This window comes from Pogona vitticeps, chromosome 3 (assembly GCF_051106095.1).
Source record: "Pogona vitticeps strain Pit_001003342236 chromosome 3, PviZW2.1, whole genome shotgun sequence".
Taxonomy (NCBI): Eukaryota; Metazoa; Chordata; class Lepidosauria; order Squamata; family Agamidae; genus Pogona; species Pogona vitticeps.
Window position 1 is genome coordinate 13,360,757 of NC_135785.1, and position 25,570 is coordinate 13,386,326.

Here is a 25,570-nt window from a genome sequence, read left to right on the forward strand (position 1 = left end):
CATAAGGAAAGGTTCAGTTATGCAGGAGAAAAAAAAAACCACAGTGGTGAACTCTTTAGAAGAGAATTATTACAAAATCCTATGAGGAAGAAAAACTCTGGATGTATCTGTCAGTGCTTGCCCATCAGTCCGTCCAATGGAACTCAGTGCTACATGAATACCTGGAATGGAGGATCTAACCTTGGGAAGCAGTTGGCAGACTGCTGCATTACATAAAGCTCAAGTCAGTGAACTACTCGTAGATGAGGTTACACCTCTTTGTCAAACTGCTTCTCACCTCCTCACAATCTATGGGGTTTTAAACAACAACAATTACTTGTCTCTGGATGATATGACTGTATTTTAAAAAGGGATATTTTCAGAAATTCCCTCTAGAAAGTCTCTTTTGATAAATTTTACCTCAGATGTATTTTCATTGACTACCATGTGATCAAGGGAGCTGGCTTTTTGAATTCATAGATGGTGAATTATCAGATAGTATGAAAGGAAGACCCTGATATTGGGAAAGTGTGAAGGCAAGAGAAGAAGGGGACAACAGAGGATGAGATGGTTGGTCATCGAAGCGACCAATATGACTTTGACCCAACTCCTGGAGGCAGTGGAAGATAGGAGGGCCTGGTGTGCTCTGGCCCATAGGGTCACGAAGAGTCGGGCATGACTTAATGACTAAACAACAATGAAATGAAAGCATCTGCCCATCTTTCCTTTAAGATTGTGGCACCAAAGGATGCCGATGCCCCACACTGGTCATTGAACTCCCACAGCAGGCAAAGATGGAACATTTTGTATAGAACCAGCTTCAGATTCTTTGATCACTAGATGGTGTGAAGAAAGGCCTCCACCCTCCCTTTCTTCTCACAGAGGGAGATGGTGGTGGGAACCTTCCTTACAAGCACAGCAGGGCAATTGCCACATGAATAGCATAACTCGTAGCCTGGGTTAGAGTTAGTTCTTGTCAGGCATCATGAGACCCTTTACAAGGAACAGACCTTGTGAAATCAAAATACAAAGTTTTGCTCTAATGCAAATAAGAAATAGAAATGTGGATGAACCCCTGGAAACTTGGATTCTCAACCACGAGGGCTGCAGGTGGACATGATGACTGGAAAATTCTGGGAATGGTAGCCCAAAAAAGTTAAGTTGCTGAGCTTCAAGCAGGCGTAGAAACTGTGGCACAGAATGTATCCTGATGTCTGTTTTATTTCACATAAGTGAATGGCCGGCATTCATTCCTGTGGGAAAAAGGTAGACTGCATTAGAACAATCACCGATGGGTAGCATTGTACAGAGAATAATAGGTCACCTGGCTCACGGAGAGAGATCTCCTACTGACTGTTTCTCTGTCAGACCCTGTCCTACCATTATGTGCCACTTGAACATCTCTAATGCTTTCATGTTTAGTGGTCTGCAGCAAGCCTGCCTTGGATTTTTCATTTTATTTGTTGACTTATTTACCCAATGACCTTTTTTTCAGGGAAGGTATCACATCTTCACCTATGGAAAAATCTAGAGCACTCTTGCGTTGGTCTGATTTTAATTATGCACAAAACAAATGTCAAATTTGTCAGGAATTTGGCGACAGGAAAATACGCAGAGTTAATTGAAGACACAAGTTCTTCTTCTTTAGCAAGACGGTTGTATTTACAATATTTACAAGTATATACAGGCTGGCATCACATCAGCATGGCAGGAAACCATTAAACAAACCGGCATAGAGGATAGCAGCAAATGGTGGAGAGAGAAGAGAAAACTATGAATACACTGTTCACTTATATACATATACAAGGCTTCTTTAGCCCAATCAGAAGACACATTACTTCATCTTCTGCACCTGGGTGTCTTCTCATTTTCACACATTGCATCATCTTCTCAGCAGTCAGAGTGACTCAGCATACACACATCTGTTCACAATGGCAGCTCATTAATAACACATTTATCCAGGTTCAGGCCTATAAAAATTACAATATCCCGACAAAATTGGAGGACAATCTTCAGAAAGGGAACTAGCAATGTGAAGTGCCAAACTGAATTATTGCTGATTGACAGTGCCAGTTCTATACCTCTCACGTTACTCCACCACTATCCTATCACCACTATTGAAATGAGACTGACATGGAACAAGAAGGGGGGCAGTCTTGCTGTTTGCCCCAGCAGCAGAATGTATGAGTTCAGTCCTGCTCTCCTCACTGAAAAATTGCCACATCCCCTTTTCCTAAAGACCCTGCAATACAAAAAGCATTGCTCTTTCATTCATATAAAAGGGGCTGGGCTTGATGATCCATAGGGTCCCTTCCAGCTCTACAGTTCTAAGATTGTGATGATCATAACATTGCATTTATTCATTACTGTGATTTCCCGAATGGTGGATCAATGATGACCGGAGCCCCTATTCTGAAATGTATATGAAAAGTATAAAGCTTTGTCAGAAAGGCAGAAGAAAACAAGGCAAAACAATGTGCAGTGCATGGACTCCATTAGTTTAATCTGTCACTCTGTGGAATTTATTGCAGGTTAGCTCACATTCCTTTCTGTATACCAATTTGACTGAAAGGGTGATTTATCATGGCTCGGCATCCTGTTGAATACTGAAGTCGTAATCCAAAAGTGGAGGGGGGGGGGTGAATTGTAGCCACATCACGTTTGCCTGTCTCGTGTGACTAAAATATTTTAGGGACAGGAGGAAGTTTAGGAAGACAGGAGACTAGTGCCCATGTTGTTGCTCAGCTACGCAGGAAAAGACAATTCTAATCACTTCTCAAAATGGAAGACAATCAGAACAGGTTGCCCTTTCTAAGCACTGGGAAGATATTAATCTAACCCAGCAACCAGCACTCTTCTTTCCAGAGCTGACTGGCTTCGTTTTGGTGGCAGCATTGAGGTCCCCCAGGCTTATTGTCCTGGGAAACTTTAATGTTCATGCTGAAGCTGGGGCCCCAAGTCCAGCTCTTGAGTTCTTGGAAACCATGGCTTCCTTGGACATGTCCCAACATGTGAACGGCCCCACCCATGTGTCTGGTCATACTCTAGACCTGCTAATCTCAACTGAACAGGGAGAGAGTGATCCAAGGGTGACCAACCTGACATCAGTCCCTGTGTCATGGTCAGACCAACACCTGATAAAATGCAACCTCTCAGTGGCCCTCTACGCCCCCCACAGGGAGCAAGGACCTATTAAAATGGTCTGCCCCTGCAGACTATTGGATCCTGTTGGTTTCCAAGATGTAATGTGGGGGTTACTGGCTGAGCTAGTTGGAACTTCTGTTGAAGGTCTGGTGGATGGTTGGTATACCGCCACCTCCAGGGCAGCTGACATGATCGCACCTAAACACCCCCTCTGTTGCTGAACACGCACAGCTGTTTGTTATAACCAGCAGCTATGTGTGATGAAGCAAAACAGAAGGAGGCTAGAGAGCATTTGGAGACGGGACCTGATGGAAGCCAATTAAATAGCTGCTAAGATCATCTTTTTAGCTAAAGTGAAGGCCACAAGATGATCTTACTTTGCGTCCTGGATAACTGAAGCTTGTGACCATCAAGTTGAACTTTTTCATATTGTGCACAATCTATCCAGGATTGGTCATAAAGACAGGCCTCCCAGTAGTATCTCTTGTAACCAATTTGCAGCCTTTTAAAAAACAAAGTGGAGACCATCCGCCGGGACCTGGATTCCTCCTCTTTATCAGTAGATTGAGCTGAGACTTCCACTGCTCCACCTTACCTGACACAATTTCAGCTGGTGACATCGCTTGAGGTTGACAGGGTGCTTAAGCACTGTAGAGCCACCACCTGTTCACTAGATCGTTGCCCAGCCTAGCTGCTGAAATTCTGTAACAACAAAACGGGCTACTGCCATTATTAATGGGTCTCTCCTTAAGGGCAAGGTGCTCCTTTCCTTCAAGGAGACACTCATTTGACCAATCTGAAAAAAGCCCAACTTGGTGGTGGATGATATAAACAACTATAGACCCATCACCAATGTTCCTTTTATGAGGAAGCTGGTAGAGAGAGTGGTGGCCAATCAGTTTCAGGCACTCCTGGAGGAGACCAATGGCCTTGATTCATTCCAGTCCAGGTTTAGGCCATACCATAGCATGGAAACAGCATTGATCACCCTGCAAGGTGACCTTTTGAGGGAAACCAACAGGGGCAAAATGTCCTTCCTGGTCCTCTTTGATCTTTCAGTGGCCTTTGATGCTGTTGACCATGTTATCCTCCTGGGGAGGCTCTCTGGGATAGGAATTGGAGGTCAGACCTTGGCTTGGCTCCAGTCCTTCCTGGAGGACCATCCACAGAGAGTACAGCTTGGGGAGATGTTGTCTGCTCCATAGACTCTCAAATGTGGAGTCCCGCAGGGTTCGATAATCTCTCTTTTTTCACACAACCACCTATGCACCCCTGCATAGCATGTAGACTTTTCTTCTTCAAACCAAATACCCACATTGTTTTAGTTCAGGTTTTCTCCTTCTCCACACTTCTGATGCTGCAGGACACCTCAGTGGTTTAGGTATCTTGCTGCAGAGTCAGGAGGTCGGGAGTTAGGTTCCACACTGTGTCTCCTTGACAAGGGTAGACTTGATGATCCATAGGGCTCCTTCCAGCTCTACAGTTCTAAGATGATGATGATTCCTGTCCCACATCATCACCTTCTGGTTTGGATGGAGATTTTGTGCCTGTTTAGAGGGACTCTGGTTACCATCTCACGTCCACTTTAGACTAATTTGAAATAAGTGTTTTCTTCACAGTAGTCAGAGGGCAGCCTACCAGCACTTTGCTACAGTTTTAGTTTTTACTGTGTGAAAAACCACCACATACATTCAGATTCTTGTACAGAATATATCGCAATAAGGTGTGCACCATTTAGATCCCACAAACCCAAGCAACATTTCCCTTCCCAAATGACATTCTGGACTGTGAGGTAACCCCTATCTGGATGTGCCAGTCCTTTCACCACAGTGTAAATCCCAACAAACTGAAGTAAGAACTATTCTTTATTGAACTGGGCTGTAATCTTAAAGCCACACTCTCCTTACTTGGATGAATGAAGGGGACTCAGAAGTAGCCCACAACATTACGAGGTCTGAGGTAGAAATCCAGATGCACATTCCCTCACAGCATAAAGGTAAGACAGGATAATAAATTCAACAATTGAGAGTATTCTAGCCTTTAATAGTATCCTGAGATCTGTTTCCATGAGGCAGGGTGCTAGTCTTTCCAATTGTGGGACTGACCCAAAGACAACAATAATTTCACATGTAACACGTATCTACCACAGTGTGTATGTAACCTTTTAGTATGGACGTAAAGCAGTGGTTCCCAACCTTTTTCAAGTTGCGACCCATTTTATAACAGCCTGGTAGCCTGTGCCCCCCACCACATTTTTAAAAAGGGGTAAAGACATCTCCTTTGAAGAGGTAGAGGCTTCTTTCTCCCCCAAAGGGCCTGTTTCTCATGCATACACATACACACTAACTTCAATATCCCACTCCAGGTCAAGGAAGAAATGTGCACTCCAGGTCAAGGAAGAAATGTATGTATGCAGTTATTTAATTACCTTTTTATATTGCTCATCTGGCCAAAGCCACTCTGGGCAGTTTGCAACATTAAAAAAACCAACAATCATCAACATAAGACATAATTAACTACATACTAAAACTTCAAAAAAAAATAAAATAAAAGTACTATATTGTTAAAACTGCTATAAAATATATTATTATTTAACAAGGACTATAAAACACATAAGATGATCTGTGACACACAAATCCCCAAAAACACTTTGTCAACCCCTGGGGAGCTCATGACTCCAAAGCTCGGAAGCAATGATGTAAAGAATGCACACTACATGCTTTGTTGTCACTTGTTTAGGATGTCTTGACTCAATGAGACATGCAGACACAGAATTTTGAAGCTTTGAATGGCTCAGCCTCCTGCAGACAAGTGCAGTCCTAGTCCAGAAGTCAGGATAAATAAAGCTTGCTTTCCTTATCAATGTGTCTCTAACTTCTTCAAAGCATCTGTGCAGAAACCTAATGTCCTTTTCCTTCGAAAATCACCACAGTGGCTCCAAAATGTGTTGTCCTGCCTCCATAGAGGTCACATGGAATGCATGATCCTTCCCTTGTTTTTTTTTAAAGCTTTCAATTGTCTTAGGAGGAGAGATCACAAGTAGCCCAACACCACCTATTGAATTTTATGACTCTGTGATGGTTTGAACCCCACTCTCTTTCCATTAGGTTTTTTGCTCTACCTACTTACTCTTTTTTAGCTGGACCATAAACAAAACTGACCACCGAAGAGTTGATGCCTTTGAATTGTAGTGCTGGAGGAGGCTCTTGAGAGTCCCCTGGACTGCAAGGAGAACAAACCTATCCATTTTGAAGGAAATCAACCCTGAGTGCTCACTGGAAGGAAAGATCCTGAAGCTGAGGCTCCAGTACTTTGGCCATCTCATGAGAAGAGAAGACTCCTTGGAAAAGACCTTGATGTTAGGAAAGTGTGAAGGCAAGAGGAGAAGGGGACGACAGAGGATGAGATGGTTGGACAGTGTCATCGAAGCAGCCAAGATGAATTTGACACAACTACGGGAGGCAGTGGAAGACAGGAGGACCTGGCGTGCTCTGGTCCATGAGGTCATGAAGAGTCGGAACCGACTAAACGACTAAACGATGACTTACTCTTTATACATCTGTGCATGAGTACTATACCTTAGTTAACAGTGCAAAATGTGTATGCTTGGGGATTGTTCACCTTCGATAGATGAGTGGGTAAAGTGTTCAGAATAATTGTTCTTTCATGAGGCTTGTACTTTTCATTACCTGTTTTGGTATACTTAGTTTGTATATATTCTTAGTACACAGATGTTGTAATTCTAAAAGCTACCCTGACCTCAAAGGGGAAATCTTATGTACGGGGAGGGCAATTTGACCACAGTGACAAACATTGCTTCAGTTCCTCCTCTAAAATTTGAAGAAGTAAAGAAACAATAAGCTTCTCTTGCCCCCTTAGCAAAATTGCAAAGGCAAACAAATTACTAGGGGTGGGGTTACATGCGCACCATGTTAAGATGAATGTCTTTTTGCTAAAAAAACAAACAAACAAACCCATTGCTCTCTTCATTTATTTTCCAGTTGGAAATCGGTAGAGATAGGTATTAAGTACAATTTCTCATTCACAATAACATCACTCCAATACCTTGATTTGTAAAATGTTCCTGTTATAAAAAACATCTTTTTGGAGTTATGCTTTTAGATCTGCCTATTTAGATATGCAAAAAAGGAAAGGGACATAGAGAACTCATTAATAGTCATTCCCTAATATCTTAAGTGTTTCATTTTGTCTTCACCTTGAAGTCTTTTCTGTGCACTTGCCCAATACTAGGCCTCTTCTCGGGATAAATCCAGAGTGTGAAGAAAATAAAGCGAAAGAGTTTATGCACCAGGAGATGGCAATGGTGATCTACAATAGCATCAATCTAGCTGCGCAACATTCATATTGTCTTCAGGCAAGCAAACAAGCCCAGTCTTCTATGAGCGAAGCCTGGACACATCGCTCCATTTCTGCTCCTTATCCTTGAGTTGTTCGGGTTATTACTAATCACTGTCAAGAGTTCTGCTTTATTTTTTATTGAAATTACTGTTCATGGTAGTATTTTTTAACGAGCCGATGTGTCTAAATCAGATCTTCACTCCCAGTATTGCAGAAGCTGTGATGTCATTTAAAAAAAAAAACACCAGAAGACAGATACTATTGAATTAAACATGCCAGTTGTCGAGGGAAGAAGAAAAATCAAATTATCCTTGGAAGTCAGTGCCTGGAGGTGGAAGGTAGGGAATGCTTCCTTGGCTTGCTTGATGTCCAAAATACGTGTCATTAATGAAGAAAGAAGGAACAAATTGGCAGGATAGCTGTGAGAAGAGTTGTCTTATCTGTGTCAATTAAGGCTGTAATCCAGTAACCAACCACCTGGGAGAAAAGCCTCATTGAACAGAATGAGATTGGGTTTGGAATAGATATGTCCAGGTTTCTGCCGTTAGTGCCTGCTCTATGCCTTTAAATGAAACCATGACTGGTGTTGCAGGTGGGCAACTAGCCGCAACCCTCAAGGGTCATGTGTCAGCAAGACGCCCACCTATGATCCCTATAGAGTTGGGATGATAAGTAGGAACATCAAGAAGATCAATGACAGTGGTTTCATGACGAGAGCCAGGTAGGAGGCAACAGAAACAAAAAACTGGGACAAAGAGGCAATTTACTAGGAAGGATGACCATAAATAGGGGATCTTCCTGGAAAATATGGGGCATCTATCAGCAGAGATAAGTCTCTTCCCCTAAATAGCTTTGCCCCAGGGATCTGTTTCTTTGTCACATTTTGAGCGTGACAAATAGGTAGAACTCAAGAGCTAGCTTTTATAGCTACCATTTGTTCTGCAAGTGACATTTATATACTGAGCACACGCCTTGGCATATGAACGCAGTCCTTTTCCTACCAGCCTTGGCGGTCTGGATGCATCTTCCAGTGTTTAGCAACCTGGGTGAGAGGATCTACAAAAGCCCAATGAGAAAAGCAGAAATTTAAGTCCATCCCAGGTGTTAGACGGCGTGTAGCTCCCTGACTGTTCCTACCAGACAACCAAGAAATTAAACCACTGAATTATGAAGCTGTAAAAAAGAGAGAGGGGGAAGACAGAGCAAGAAGACTCAAAGGAAACAAAAGGCATTTTTGGACCACACTCTGACTGAGCGGTTGAACAAAAAAATTTATAGAAGTATCATAAAATTTGTATGGGGCATAATAAAAAGCAGACATAAGTCTAGAAAAAAAATCATTAGTTCTCTCCTGTCCAGACTAACAAAAGCTCTCTCTGAATGAGCTACTTTGCTATGGTGATATACAGCCATTGAAGCAGAAAGCAGGGAGGGTGAGGAACTGAACACAGCGCAGAAGGAAATCATTTCAAAACAGCCGCTGTGAACAATAGTTTTGATTATAACCACGTAAAATTTCCTAGACCCAAAACATTAGTTTCTTTTACAGTTCTCCCACCAATTATGCAATCAGCTGATTCCCAGCTGACGCCTTAGCGAACCAGCTAAATATATATATTTTAGATGATAGGATCAGAGATGTATAATTATATTTTCTTATTATGCTAACATCCTGCATATGAAAACAATTGACAGCTTTGGATGTACGTGTGATGTGGTTGTCATTTTCACTCCGCCCTGCTGAGGAAAGATGTATGAAGCTGGGCTACCTCACAGCTGTGCTGCATTCACAGGCAGGGAATTAACTTTGTACTGGCATGTTAAATGTATACCAGCCTTCCTACTTCATCCTTTGGTGTGAAAGAGACCCTGCTGTAGCCCTATATTACAGCCTACCAGGGAGCTACGTTAAATAAACCTGTTAAGAGACCAACAACAGTGTAGAGCTTCACATCAGCACTAAACAGATAATAGAAGAGTGGATTATTTTTCCAACTCTGAAACTGCTAGAGATAAAAACGAGGTTCCTCTTACTCTCATTCTCTCCCTCTCTCTCCCACACAGACACACAGCACATACCTCTAACCTGAGCCTCAGGTTGATAAACTGTATGTAAATTTTTTATCCTATGCTTACTTTTTGCTCCTACTTTTCTAGTAATACACAAAGAAAAAAAAAAGCCAGCCAAGCAATCTAGTCTGAGGGTCAAACTGGATTAATTTATGTTGAACTCTTTCCAGCATGTTTTTAAAAGAACTCTCTCAGTGATGAAAGATGTATGTTAATAACAGCATGTGCTTTTCCTCACCTTATGCATCTTGCATTTAGCATGCTTAGTTTTGTGGTTAGCAATGGAAGGTAAATATGGACTTAACTCATACGTTTGACGATCAGGGCACTTATCCCTGAGGAATTCGATGGTGTGGCAGAATACAGGTTAATCAAATGGAATATGTATTTGCATTAATGTTTCATGACCTCGAGCCACCAGCACAACATCTGGTTTGAGGTTATGTCATATGACAAGGAATTACCTTTGTAGTCTTCATGGGAATGCATGGATGGGGAGGGTAATCAAGTTACTAGCAGTCCATCATCTATGTTTGTGAGATGCCGGGACCAGGTAACGAAAATCTAGAAAGGCGCCCATAGATCTGTAAGCATGGACAGCTCAGCTTCATGATGTTGGTACCATTGTTTACACATTCCAGAGAAGCTCACCAGTTTCAAAATTCTTTTAACGAAAATGTAAGATCTTTCTCTTGTCATTGTCTGGCCGACTGCTTGGGCTGTCAAGCACAAGGAGAATTGACTTGGTACTCTATTGCTCTATGCTGTGATTTGAATCAACTTGCTTTAACTTTGATTTCACGTCCTATTAGTTTTTACCAACGGTGTGAACATTTTCTTAGTTGGAAAAGTAGATTAGAAATACAGAAAACTGTCAACATTGAATCTCATGAGTTGAAGGGCCTTGTTCTTTGTTCCCCTCTCATGCTTCTCCTCACCTGTGTGACTCTTTCGCTTTCAAACGAGCTTCAGAAACCCAAATCTGAAAAGAAGACACATGTTGGAAATGCATCCTGGGGCGTGAATGAAATATCATTTTGGGCTCAAGCATTTTGCCAACTCTGTGAGCTTTTCTTTTAACCAATTATTGGGTCCATCTGTCTTCTTGGCAAAGCTGCTACCGGCACCACCGTATTCGCTCAAAGTCAACCTTGCTTACCAACATTTTGATCTTCCTGCAAGTATAGGACAGAATTGCTTCCACTTGAATCAACAGTTTCCTCTTGTTTAATGAAGAGGAAGGCTTTTCATACATTACGAACTGGCAAGAGAAGAACCCCTAGTTTGGGTTCAGTTTATGTCCAGTGAAACCAGCCACTGCTGACAATGGAGTAATGTTCGATTCTTCTTTTGCTCCTCTCCAATGTTCCTTTTCTATATCATTGAAGAAGTCAGGAAAAGACTTCCTTACAAGCAGATTATCCAAAACCTTCGCAAAATTTTGTTGTCTCTTGGCTTTTGATTTCTGAGTTGGAACACTTCATCTACGGTTACCTTCTGAAAGAGAACTTCATTTTAAAGAGAAGCACTTCTGATACATGGCATGCAGAAAGTACCAGGTTCAACTGTTGAAATGTGATTTTAAAACAGGGATGGGCAAAGTAAGGACCTGAGGATACATGTAGCACAGAGCCATAACGTGGTACCACGGGCTAGCAAAATATATCCATTTTGTAATTAATAACATGGAAATAATACAAGTAATTATAGGATGGAACAGCTTGCCAGCATCTCATGGCCTCCACAGGGGATCAGCAGCATTGTGATAACAGCTATAAAAATGGAAAGAAATCAAATATGTGTAGTTTACCATATATATGAAAAAGCTGACATTCTGTAGTCCATTTCAGAAGCTTGGTCTATTAAAACACAGAATGATGTGTCTTCCAAGAAGGGAGGTGTGGTCTACATCCGCAGTTCTGGTTAGACCAGCCTTCTATCTTTTCTGCAAAATCTGGCCCACAAGCATGATCCACCTAGCCTTGGGTAGATACGCCCTTCATTGTCCCAGTAACCACCTTTCTTTTGCTTTCCCTACCAGCATGGGTGACTAATAAGTCATGTCACTAGCTTAAGACCTGGTCTACTGCTTCCTTTCCCTATGGTGGTAGACCATGCTGGTGGGCAATTCCTGGAAATCTGGAGGAAATGTCATGCTGCCAATTCAACTTTTTAAATAGGTTGCAGCTCCACAATCCCTAACACCAGCATCCACCCACTTCTAGCCACGTCCATTTTTTTCATGGCTGTCTTTAGTCCTTTTGACAATCTGTATGGCCACTGACAGTTTGTGGTGCAGAACCCTGGCCTCAGACCTACCAAAGTTGCCCACCTCTCTCCTGAATGAAATGGTCCACCAGTCATGAGAAAGATTTTTTTTCTTGAGATCTTGACAATCTTCTTCCAGTAGAAATATATAATTGTGAGCTGGATGGAGCAGCGACCTGACCGGGTATAAGGCAGCTTCCTCCTTTCCTCGCCCAACCCACAATTAAAGCACCCTAAGTATTTTGTTATGCATGTAAATCTCTCTCCCCGCATTCATAGTTGTCAACTGCTGTTTTGTGCAGATTTCCATATATTCAGTTTCCTTAGTAGTTAATTGTATGTGGCATTGGTGACTACATGTTTTTCTTCACAAAACTGTACTATTATTCCTCTACATTCATTCCTGGTCTATGTTCCTGGTTTTTATTTTCTACCAAATTCCCCACCAGGTCCTTTGCCAATTTAGCATTAAAATCCTCCATTACAAAATCCAGGTGTTGCTTTCTGAGGGCCTCACAGGATGTTTCTATGTTTTCTTCACTTTCATTGAAGAGCGATATATAAGCAGCACGCTTTGCTTTGCTTTCATTAGCAGCTGAGACATAAATATCAAGGAAGTTGATGTCTGAAGGATGGATAAGATTACTCTGCCTGTGCATGGAATTAAGTTTGCAGCAGCTGCACATGGATGACTTTTATGACTATGATTCAAACTGCATAAGAGTGCTGTGTGTCATTACTTTCTGAATAAAACATAGTTTGCCCAGTTTATACCAGTACAGTGGTGCCTCGCTAGACAGTTACCCCCGCATTACAGTTTTTTCGCTAGACATTGGCTTTTTGTGATCGCTATAGCGATTCACAAAACAGTGATTCCTATGGGGGAATTTCGCTGGACAATGTTTGGTCCCTGCTTCGCAAACCGATTTTCACTAGACAACGATTTTGACAGCTCCCTCCGTGCTCGCAAAATGGGTGTTTTTGGGACCTAAGCTTCACAAGACAGCGATTTAAACAGCTGATCAGCGGTTCGCAAAGCGGCTTTCCTATGGCCGATCTTCGCTAGACAACAACGATTCTTCCCCATTGGAACGCATTATACAGGTTTCAATGCATTCCAATGGGGAAATGCTTTTCGCTAGACAATGATTTCGCTAAACAGTGATTTCAGTGGAACGGATTATCATCGTCTAGTGAGGCACCACTGTCCTTAGATCTTGGTTAACAAATTGACTCCAAGGCAGGACTCTAACTAGGGTGGAACAACTGAAGCTTTGCCCCAGGGTATAAACATTTAGAAGGCATTGGAATCTAGAGGTGAATCTACTAGTAAGTGTTAGGAAACTAAGTGGCAATACTTCCTGCCCCTTGAAGCAAAAGAGAGGAACAATTCATCTGTGGGATCATAAAATAGTAGAATAATTGAGTTAGAAGGGGCCTATGAGGCCATCAAACCCAACCCCCTGCTCAATGCAGGAATCCAAATCAATGGAGATGTGACAGACGGTGGTCCAATTTTCTTTTGAATGCCTCCATTGTTGGAGTGTTCACCACCAGCCAAGCCAATCACTTCCATTTTTGTACTTCTCTAACAGCTAAGATGTTTTTGCTGATATTCAGCCAGAATCTGGCTTCCTGTAACTTGAGGTCATTATTACATGTCCTGCAGCCTGGGGTAATCAAGAATAGATTCCGTCCCCCCTCTGTATGGCTCCTTTTCAAGTATTCGAAAAGTTCTATTATATATCCTCCCAGTCTTTTCTTCTCAGGGCTAAACATGTCCAGTTTCTGTCTAGTGATGATGAGTATACATAGGAGGTATAATTACCTTCCACATCCCACGGCTAGAATTGATTATGATGCCTTCCAGCCTACCTGCAATTCAGTATAACAGAGTCATGCTGTGCTACCACCAAGAGTCGGGTGCAGTCAATTAACCTGGCCCTTGGATAAACCAGCAGCTGTAGGCAGAGGCTGCCCCTCTGCTATTGTAATGCACATCAATTTTACTAATCTTTGTGGGTAGCAAACCAATTTAGAGTAAAGTGGCTGTCTAAAAACAAAACTAAATATATATATATAGTCCAATAAGATCAGCAAAGTCTCCCAGTTGAAGGAACACACAATGAATATTTTAAACCTGGAGGCTGAAAGGCATAACTCGGTTTTACCATATGTTCACTGAAGTTAATCTCAGTTTGACATGCTGTTTATTTATAACACCCTGCTGTGGCAGCCCACCCAAGCCTAGGTATCCACAATACAAAGCACTCGTGTTTATTCTTATCTACATAGGAAATAAGATTTTTATATAAACTGATAAAAGTTCCCTGCCTGATTTATCTCCCTAGGCCGAAATAGGCTGGTAGTTCGCCTTGAAGTTACAGAAAAAGCGCACACTGTCAAATCCTATATATTCCCTTTTATGTATTTTGTCATTTCCCCTCTATTAATTCTGTCCTAAGGTTGGGAAGACGAGTGCTCTCTGAGCTTCCATTTACATACACTACTTTAGCGTTGACTTTTTTGGTTGCAGCCTATTAAATTTATTGACTGTGAGTCCCTTGAGCTACTGGAAAGTCCGCGTCTTGCCATTGTATTTCTTTTGAAAGATTACACTGGTAGGCCATCGGAATGTGTTTACTCTTTCCTCCTTGATGTCTAAAATCCCTTTAATTTTATGTAGCTTACACAGGTACACACTTTGCAGCACTGAAGAAACTTCTCTATTGTCACATGGGTTGCTTTCCTTGTGGCCAACACTAGCAGCTCACGAGCACCCATACCTGCAGGGGGCTTCCATTCACCTTCCAAGCTGTAGTAGAAGTATTTTTGTGCTTTTCATAATTAATATCTTATTGCCTTCTTTGTGGCTCACAGAAATGGAGTATCATTAGTGTGAGGTCTGTGGCACTGTCTTATCATAGAATCATCCCCTGCTAAATGCAGGAATTCAGATCAAAGCAGACCTGGCAGATGGTTGTCCAATTTTCTCTTGAATGCCTCACTGGAATGCTCACCACCTTCAGAGGTAATTGGTTCCATTGCAGTACTGCTTTTGTCCAAGAGGTCTGTGGAACACCATCTTGAAAAATTAGACAGATCTTCTTGAACTTGTTTGAGCTTCAAAATTACCACAGGAGTTGTACCCAAGCATCTGTGTTTGCTTAAGTCTTCAATTTGTGTGTCTGCTGCCAATTAGACATCTCTTTTAGTGATTTGTGTGTGTGTGTGTGTGTGTGTGTGTGTGTGTGTGTTAATAAAATTGCAAAAGTTGTGGCAACAACTTGCTGTTACTTATTGAGATGCCATTTGTGCTCCTGGTTACACAATCAGCTGCACAACCATGAACGTGACCAACCTCTCATCAATAAGTGGCAGTTTGCTGATGCGATTTATGTAATTTCATTTACACATATGTAAATTATCAGTGTTGGCTGGATAGCTCAGTGAGTTAGGAATCTGGATGCTGAGCCAAAGATTGGGAGTTTGATTCCTCACAGAGGAAAAGAGCCAGACTGTGTAATCATGGGCAAGCTGTGCAGTCCCAGAATAAACTCAGAAGAAGGGACAAATAAACCACTTTCTAGAAAACTCTAGAAAGGATCAGCATAAGTCAGCATTGACTTAACACCTGCAAACATTTAGGCAGCATTCAAGAAAGCCTGGAGATTTCTGGATCTCATTTCTTTTCAGGCAGCTACTGCTTTTGTTATTCAAAAGCTACAGCTTTTGTTGTTCTTGCCGCTTACTTAACCTATGTTTATCCTACCATATCACTGGAGAATCCTTTGTGCAAACATTTCAATGACTTTTCCTTTTAAAAATACATTGAGTTAAATGGACTGCTTGAATTACAAAAACGTCCAAACCCATTGATAAACTTCATTGCTTCCCTCCCCGGATCCATTGCTTCTAGGAAAGAGGCAAGCTGAAATGAGCTCACTGGCAGTAGCCTGGAATGAGGTGAGGCAATGCCCCATTAATTGCAATGGAGCAGCCACCACGGATTATGGCTCTGCTGTTTAGCAGCGGTTCTAAACAGGCACCCAGGGACTCTGTTCTATCTCCCAAGCTCTTCAGTGTCTACATGAAACCAGTGGGAGAAATTATGCAGAGATGAAGGCTGAGGTTACTGCAAGAGATGGGCACAAACCTCAGTTTGGAAGTTTGTGCTGGTTGTGTGGCACCATAGGTGCTGCACATTCTCTTCTCCCACCTCCCTAGCTAGATCCCCCACTCATCAGCCATTTTCATTACAGAAGACTCATCTGGAGCAATGTGTTCAAAAGCCTAATGTATACATTACAGGTTTATAACATGCATACCTGGAAAGGCTTGAAAGGGTTAGCACTTGAAAGCTAATTTGAGAGACCAGTGGTGATACAGCTGATGAGTCAACGGTATCAGCTAAAATGGGCACAAATGAGAAAAATGGGCACAAATGAGAATCAGATTTGTTCTGATTCATGATTCACTGAGGTCAATCAATCCTGAATTAAAAATTAATGATTTTTTTTCTGATGAATCAATGAATTGATTTGTCAATTAATTTTTTTAAATTTAAAACCCTATAAATGCCCCTCCAAGAACCTAGAGACACCTAATTTTCAGGGAATATTCCCCTAACACTTCTTTACAAGCCATGCAGGTTTGGTGAAGGTTGGATTTTGGGTGTCTGAGTTATAAATCCACAAGAAGGGTCACCCCAGGAAATCCCTGCCCCCGGTACCTAGAGACACCAACGTCACAGAGACGCTTCCTCTGACTCTCCTCTATGATTTCTTCAAGTTTGATGAAAATTGGGTTTCAGACATCCAAGTTATATACCCCAAAATTGAGTCCTACCAAGAAAGTGCCCTTTAGCAGCTGGCCTGGGGAAAGCCAATCTTCACCAAACTTGGAGGGATTGTAGAGTAGAGTCATGGAAAGCTTCTCTGTCATTTTGGTGTCTCTAGGTGCTTTGGGGGCCATTTTAGAGCCAAATGAACCAATGAATCTAAAATCACTAAGAAGTCATTGATTTGCATTTGTCAGGGCACTGATTTGTATGAATACAAATCAACAAATTAGCAATTTTGGACAAATTTGGTGATCCATTTTTTAATTCATGCCCATCTCTAGTATCAGCCAATCAGGCTAACTGAGGGATTTTTAAATATCTTTTATTCTCTCTTTCTTGAATCGTCTTATCTCCACCTGGCCATGAGTGAGGGGCTGATTCCAAGACAATTTGAACTGAGAGACAAGAAGCCATGAGTAAAATCAGGACTGCACTAAGTCATATCAGGGATTATGCTTTTGTTTGGCTGTGCTGATCTTCCAGAAGGGCTACATTATTTCTTTATTTCCTATACAATTTTGTAGGTTTTAAGTTGTGCCTGTAACCCTTATGGAATATTGGTTCAGTCCAAAGGGGTGAGGTGAAGAGAGAACAGGGGTGTGAGTAAGAGATTTGAATCAGAAAGAGTGGGAAAACTGAAGAGGCCAGAGATGCTGTTGCTGTTTAGATTACTAATGCCTTTGCCAACTTGGTCTGGGTTTTTACGATTCCACATGTGAAGCTGATTCTACTATGTACTGGACACCCAAGTAAGTTGAGAAAGTTGTCTTGAATTTTTATCTGAATTTAAATTCAAAGGGACCCTTGAAATCTGCAATTCTACAAGCAATTCCTGTATTGGTGCTGTTGCCTAGGACTTGTGCACACAAATTGTAGTGTGTTGTTGTTATAATAACTCATGTTGTCTGTTATGTAGCTGCAAATAAGAAAAGACTCATTTTGTGAAATTTTGTTTGCATCAACAGATATCTAAGTAAGCAAATAGCCTCATAGAACTTAAAAGTGTTACAGGTCCAGAGACACATTCCCGTCTGTGTACCACCCTTTTTAATATAAACAAATTCCTCCCATATGCCAGAAAAAAGAGGGTCTCTGTTCTTCTCTAGTATATGAAGAAGGTGGAGCTGGTAGCAGCCACCTGATTTGAGGTTTTCTTTTTTGAAAACACATACCAAGTAAGCTTCCCCTTCAGCTTTTTGTAGGAGCTGGGTGAGGACAGAAGGTTTACAATGTGTTCGGGGGCTTAAGGGTTGAGTGACCCTCTCCAGGGTCTAACACTGAAAAAGGAAAACTGGAAGAAGACTTTCTTGGCCACAAAATTTTATTTGGTGATGGGTAACCTTGGGACCTGCAACAATGGCCCTGGACATTGATTGCTGCTCATCAAGTCAAAAGTCTTCCTTTGAGACCCACATCCTTCTGTCTTCATCAAATGAAGCGACTTTCTTTTCAGACGTGAGGTCCTGTTGGTGGGCTATCATCTCAAAAATTGCTCCTCTGGCACATACATTATGGTCTTTTACAGCAGCTGGTGATTTTGTGCTGGCTTTATGAAGTATATTGCTTTTATTTCTACTTTTGTTTCTTCATAGGGGTTTTTTATGTGCTCTCTCTATTTATTCTTTATGGTTTGTCTTTTATTTTTAAATGTTGTGTTCACTACCCAGTGCACTCTATCGTGCTTTGCATTTAGAACCAAATGCAATTATTTTAGTAACTTTTGAAGAACAAGCTAGGAAAGAATTATTTTGCAAACTGTAACTGTTCAGGTATCATTGGGCTTATGTAACTAATTACTTTTAAAAGTAACTTTTAAAGCTCTATGTAGAATGTGTGTTATGCTTCTCTCCAAGCAGCGATCATTAGTGTTTGGGCTGTCATGGGAATCTTTTACACACATTTATCATACCCCATGCTGAAAGCTTAGGGTGGGTAACAAATTAAGACTGTAAAATGTCAAATTAAAATAGCTAAAATACAACAAGTGCTAAATCCTCTGATCCTCTGTGAGCTTAGCTTGAAAGCCAGCACAAGATCTCTTCAAAGCATCATCCCTCTCTTCCCTTTCATGGCTCTTTATGTTTAGAAATATTCATAGAGGTTCAACGGACTAGAATTTAGAACAGGGAAACCACAGATGCCAAGAAGCCAGACTGCTGGGATTTGGCGCCAATCAGCTTCAGCCAGCTGTGTCCCCCCCCCCCAAAAAAAAACACAATTGGGCACCACATTGTGGGCTGCAAGAGTAGACATGTTTCCTGTTTTAACGCTTCTGCCTCCCATGCATTTTGATGAGGCAAAGTGCTAATTGTTTCTTCCCTCCCACAGTGGTTTCTTCCAAATGTAAGGAAATGTATCATGAATGCAATGACCTGAAACAACTAGGGTTTCCATGGGATGCATTAGAAAAATAAACTGGTGCACACCCATCACGGGTCGATGATTCAGGGAAGACATGGCACACATTCATACAGGTTTGAATGTGTTTTGGTGTTGCATATGCTTTTTAACATGGTATTTGCTTGATCCATTTTAGTAATTGTATACTTACTGTTGTTAGCTTTAAAATGCTGTCTTTTAATGATGCAATCTGCTTTGGGTCTATTTTAAGGAGAAAGGCGGGTAAAAGATATGTTCACTAACTAACTAACTAGCTAACTAACTAGCTAGCTAGCTAGCTAGATAAGCACAAGTTCTATGCTCTTTTTCCAAGAAAAAGCAAGAGTCATACTGTTGGAATAGGGCTCAGGAGAGAGCTTGGCCATGGAAACTCACTTTCCTTAAACAGCTCACATACCTTGAAAACCTAGTAATAGTCACCATAGGTCAAACACGACTTGACAGGACTGAACACACAGCAAAAACCATAACATCTAACCATCTGAAATGGAGAGCAGCATGGGTTTTGTCAGCCTTCACCCACTTGGTGGTCTTCTGAGGTGATGGACAGCAACTCTCCTCAGATCTCAGTAGCTGGTGGTGGAAACTGCAACCTAAAACATCTGGAGAAAACTGGGTTTTATATAGTTTCACGGGCAACCAACATAAGGTAGCTTTACTGTCCCAGTTCATCTTCCTTACATGGGGTTCTATGGCAATAAATATCCCTAGACACTGGTTTTATTGATTTCTCCTACCTCTAACCCACAACACAGGTATGTACCAAATGTTATCAGGCAATTACTGTATAAAACTACATTCATAAATTGCGTGTCATACACACAGACTTTAAGCACCTTCATCCTGATAAATACCACTAGAATTCTTCACTAAACAATATTTAACCCTCAGCAGTCATTTATACACTCCTGGTTTGAGATTTAACCCTAAACACAGCTGCAACAATCCTGTGAGCATTCAGGGTGCAATCGGCCCTATGTATTTTTATGAGATTCAAGCAATTTAGCAATGCCTCAGAAGGTAACCTTACTTAAAATCATATTATCTCTGCATAGCAAAAGATGCTCCTTGTTCCTTAAACACAAAGGCATTGTGCTTTCTTTTTAGAAAGGCTGCACCTATTGAATTTGAGCTGCAATGAATGAAATGTCAAAAACCTTTTTATGGGTATTATCACATAAAGCTCCATTATCTCAAAGGAAGTCTTAAGCTGCTTGCAGTAGGCGAGATGACAGAAGCATTTGCTATTGCTTTGTGTATTCATATTTTTTTTTAAAAAAAACAGATACAGATGGAAAAGGGTGATAATGCACCACAGAAGGAGGACTTCCTTTTGTCTGCCTAAAGTATCTGCTGAAAACATCTAAAATATTCAGAAATTGACAAGATGGAGCCTTTCGAGGTTGATTGCAAGGCTGATTCAAATGTGAATCCCCTAAGCTCCACTATGAAAGACAGCAGAGTGAACATAATGAAGTCAGTGCACCCATGTGGGGGCAGGATGGGATGAAACCAATTCATCACATCCCTCACCGCTTAATAAATGCTATCTTTGCATTAGAAGAGCAGTAGCCAATTAGGGACATGGCAGCACTGCAAGTTAAACCACAGAAGCCTCTGTGCTGCAAGGTCAGAAGACCAGCAGTCGTAAGATCGAATCCATGCAACGGAGTGAGCTTCCATCACTTGTCCCAGTTCCTGCCAACCTAGCAGTTTGAAAGCATATACTGTAAATGCAAGTAGATAAATAGGTACCACCATGGTGGGAAGGTAACGACATTCTGTATCTAGTCATGCTGGCCACGTGACCACGGAAACTGTCTTCGGACAAATGCTGGGTCTATGGGTTGGAAACGGGGAAGAGCACCGCGCCCTAGAGTCGGACACGACTGGTCTAAATGTCTAGGGGAACCTTTACCTTTACCAAGCCAATGCTCCAGAAGGATATCTGTCTCCTTCCCTCACTGCTATAGACTGTCAAACCAAGTAGCACTTGAAATGGACACTGGCTTTACATGACAGGTCACCCAGATGCTTTCTGCCTGATGGGACACTGCAAGGTGGTGGGTTTGAAATGCTTATTTACAAAAGCAGGTGTTTTGAGAATATAGGAAGCTACCTCACACTGCAGGGGAAGGCAATGGGCTAGAGCACCAGCAGCACGCCACAACATATGTATTTTTTAAATGCGGACCTCCGGCACCCCGGGGGCCTTTCACTCCTATTTAAAAACAGATTTTTAAATTTTATATTATTTGTTTTCCTATAATAGTGGTTCCCAACCTTGGTTAATCCAGGTGTTCTTGGGTTGCAGCTCCCAGATACCACAGCCCGCATAGCTGGTGGTGAAGGCTTCAGGGAATTGAAGGCCGAGAATGCCAGGGTCATGCAAGGTTGGGAACCACTGTCCCACAGGTTAAATTATACAATTTCACTGGGTCACATGATTGGTCAATATACCCAGTGTCATCAACACTGGCTGGCAGAGGCTCTTCAGGGTTTGGGGCAGGAGTTTTTCTTGGCCTTCTAATAGATACTTTCAGGATCTGGCCTGTACTGCCCTGGGAGCTGCAGGATCAGGGCCAACCTGAGCCAGGAGTGGCCTGGTGTTTGCAGGCTCAGGCCCTGGCCTGTGTAGCAGCTGCTGGGCCACTTATGAGGCTCACCTGGAAACGTGGAGGGAAGGCTTATTTAAGGATTGGTTCTCCCTCCCAGAACTTGCTTCAGCAACAAAGGTCTTTGGCTATGCCCTGCTGTTCCTAAGTATCTGTACATCTGTGTCTGGACTCCTGTCTCTGCCCTGGTCCCTGCTGGCTTCTGCTGGTCTTTTGTATCTCGGCACCTTGTTCTAGCTCAGTGTTCCCGGTCTTGTGACCTGGCTCTCAGCCTGGTGCTCCCATTTCTGCTTGGTCATGGCCAGCTGTTCAGTGGATGTCTTTGAACTTGAGATGGGGGGGGGGTATTCACATTTAAATACACTGCGCTGGGTGTCTTTAAAGCCCAATTAAAAACATGGTTATACATCCAGGCCTTCTCTCCAGCCAGTTCTTGAATTCTTTTTCCAATGTCCCTTATATTATTTTTTGTTTATTTCATTGTGATTGTGCTTGTTATTGGATGATTATGCACATTTTTGTATTTTTATTGTATTTAATTGCTTTATTTTGTATTGGAAGCCACCTAGAGTGGTCTGGTAGTCCAGATAGGTGGGGCACTAAATAAATAAGTATGAATATCCCTGCACAGATGGTGACACAAGAGTCTGGCCCCGGCTCCATGGGGCTGGATGGTCTACTCACCAATCTACTACTGCCAAAAATGCTGTGATTCTTCAAATTCCTCAACCTTGCAGTGAGGCTTATCCTCCTGCCTTCTGCCAGGAGTGGCTTGCGGAGTGCGATCTGTGATGCCATTGGAAGAATTGTGGCATCTGCAGCAGCAGTGGATTGGGGTTTGGACCGTCCGGCCCCATGGGGCTGGACCCTTGTTGTCACCACCTGTGCAGGGATATTTGTATTTGAATATGAATACCCTTATCTCAGCTAGACACCTTGTGTGGCGGACTGGGTCCTGGTGCCCTTGTCCCTGGTGAGAGGCTGCCTGTGATATCTTGGACTTTGACAGGTATCAGATTTGAACTTAGGACTTTCTAATATGCAATGCCTTCTCTAAATACTTTTGCAATCCCTTCACACTGTCTATAGCAATTTCTGAAACTTTGTTTTTTGTCTTCCTGTATGTAAATTCATACACATTTTCCATATACACTTTCTCTAATATAGACATTTATGTGCTTTTCCTAATGCACAGGCTTGATAGACATTTTCCCGAATGGATAAAATGTACTTTCATGTATTTTTCAACAGTGCACACTTTTAGCTGTTTACATTTTTAAATGCATGCATGATATTGTCCATGTAAAAGGTACCACAGCAAGCCCCACAAATGCTAAGTTTTCCAAGGAATAAATGTTTTACTTCCTCTGGGGAGATGCAAAATTGGTCATCTCAATGAAAAACATGAATTCATTGAAGTCTTTCACTTTCCTGTTTGCATGTATTGTCAGAGCTTAGCTCTTCATCAATTTCTCCATTCAGAAGGACAGACATTATTTTTCTTCACTGTCCTTTGAGATAATGAAACATAGCATGATAATACTTTAAAAATGTTTTTCAATAGGGATGCAAGTTGGGAGGGGGTTTGGTGAGTCAATGTCCCCTTGATTCAAATGGGACAACTCTAGTTGTAACTTTAGTATAGTAAATCACACCTAAAGTTGTCCCTTTTGATTTAATGAAACTTGCGGAGAAATTGACTCACCAAATTCCCATGGATTCAATGGTATGAGTTACTACTCTAAAACAACAGGTTTTCTGCCAATAGGTTCTTCCTATGCTAGGGAATTAGCTTAATACTGTACTGCATGAATTAAATCACATAAGAAATAACTTTAAGTACCTATTTCATGTGAATAAAAGAATATAAGAGCCATCCTAGATTAGGCCAAAGGCTAGGGATGTAATGAATACTTGCCAGTTTTCTTGTCCTCAGTGAAAAAGGTTGGCCAAGCACATTGAGATACTGCATTTAAAATAAAGTCAATAGATGAGCACCATACAAGGTTATTGTCACATAAATATAAGCACAAAATATACTTGCACAAAAATTCTGTGCTTAAAAAAAAATCAAGTTAAGACAAATTCAAAAACCTTCAGAAACTCATCCAACAGGCAGAAAACTCCTCAGATTTTTCATTCACAAATCACCTGTGACAATGAAAGAAGTAAAAAATCTGCATTAGAGTTGGGCTTGAATTAAAAAAATGAATCACCAAAGTCATTCAAAAATCGCTAATTCCTTGGTTTGTATTTGTATAAATCATTGGCTTGATGTATATGAATCAGTGAATTTTAGGCACTTTTTGATTTGACAATTTTTTGGTTATAAACCCCTAGAGACACCAAAATTGCAAGGAGGCTTCCTCTGACTCTACTCTACAATCCTTGCATGTTTGGTGATGTTTTGGATGTCCAAATTATATGCCCACAAAGAGGGGCTCCTCAGGAATGTTCTCCTCAGGCAGCTGGATGCACCAAAATCACAGAGACGTTTCCCATGACTCTCCTCTACAATATCTCCCAGTTTGGTGAAGATTGGTTTTCCCCAATCCAGCTGCTAAAAGGCACTTTCCTGGTGGGACCCACTTTTTGGGTGTGTAACATGTATGTCTGAAGTCCAATTTCCACCAAACTTGGAGGAATCATGGAGGAGAGTCTGGGGAAGCTTCTCTCTGTGATTTTGTTGTCTCTAGGTGCCTGGGGTGGGGAAAAAACTTTCCTGCAGTGTCTCTATTTGCGGGTGTATAATTTGGATGTACAAAACCCAAACTTCACTAAACATGGAGGGCTTGTAGAGGAGAGTCGGAGGGAGTTTCTCTGTGAATCTGGTATCTCGAGGTTCGGGGGGGGGGTGTTTTACAGGGTTTTAAATAAAAATGCATTGACAAATCAATTCATGGATTTGTCAGAAAAAAATCATAAATTTATCATTTGTGATTTTTCAACTATTTTTCTGATTCATGCCTATCTCTAATCTGCATCCCTGTCTGAGGCCTGGTGAGTCCAGCATTCTGTCTGCACAGGGGCCAGTCAGATGGTTACAAAAAACCCACATCCACAATACGAACACAACAGCACCGACCTGTTCATGTTCTCTAGCAACTGGTATTTGGAGATGCATGTTGTCTCTGACACGGGAGCTAATATACAGCTGTTAAGGCTACTTGCCTCTAATAGCCTTATTCTCCATGGATTGATGCAGTTAAATGGACTCCCCTATCATTCAGCATTTCCAGTTATTGCATTTTCCCATGAATCTAATGATAACAACCTGCAACTCAAGGGCTGTACAGGACACAACAGTGCATATGCAAGTTTACAGATACCTATATCCACATCAGAGACAGAAAATAATATATATTTGTATAATGGCCATTGATGTGAAAGTGGCTGGACGTTATCAAGACTGGCCTCTGTGCACAGATACTCATGCTGAGATCTTTTAAAGTCTGTTTCACTTCAGTATAAGCACTCTTGATTTCTGCCGGTAGGCAAAACAAATTCATTTCCTCAGCTTGAAAGATAATGTCGCTTTTCTTCCCTCCCCCCTTCTTTCCTTTTGTCCTTTTGTGTGAATCACAGCTTCTGCTTTAGATGCTGTTGTGAGCAGCATTCTTCCAAAGCCTGCTCAGAGACTATTGGCTCTCAAAAAGAGCATGGTGTGTCTGTATGTGTGTGTGTTCTGTGCTGGAACCGACTTACAGAGACCATAATACGGCTTTCCAGGTAAGTGAAATGTTTAAGGAATGGTTTTACTAGTTTCACTCTACCAGTCAGTTTTTATGGCCATGTGGGGATTTGAACCCTGTTTTCCAGAGTCTTATTCCACACTGTATCCATTACACCACACTGAGAATCTATTTATTATTTATTTATTCAACTTCTATAC

At 41.7% G+C, this 25,570-nt stretch overlaps 1 long non-coding RNA gene across 1 annotated transcript in view; it reads left to right on the top strand.

Moving 5' to 3' along the window:
• LOC140706076 (uncharacterized) overlaps positions 1 to 25,570 on the top strand; it is an 86,237-nt gene continuing 60,667 nt past the window's right edge. Inside the window, exon 1 of the long non-coding RNA XR_012085803.2 lies at positions 1 to 25,570. This exon is cut by the window's right edge and continues 8,283 nt beyond it. This is a non-coding gene — a long non-coding RNA (uncharacterized LOC140706076).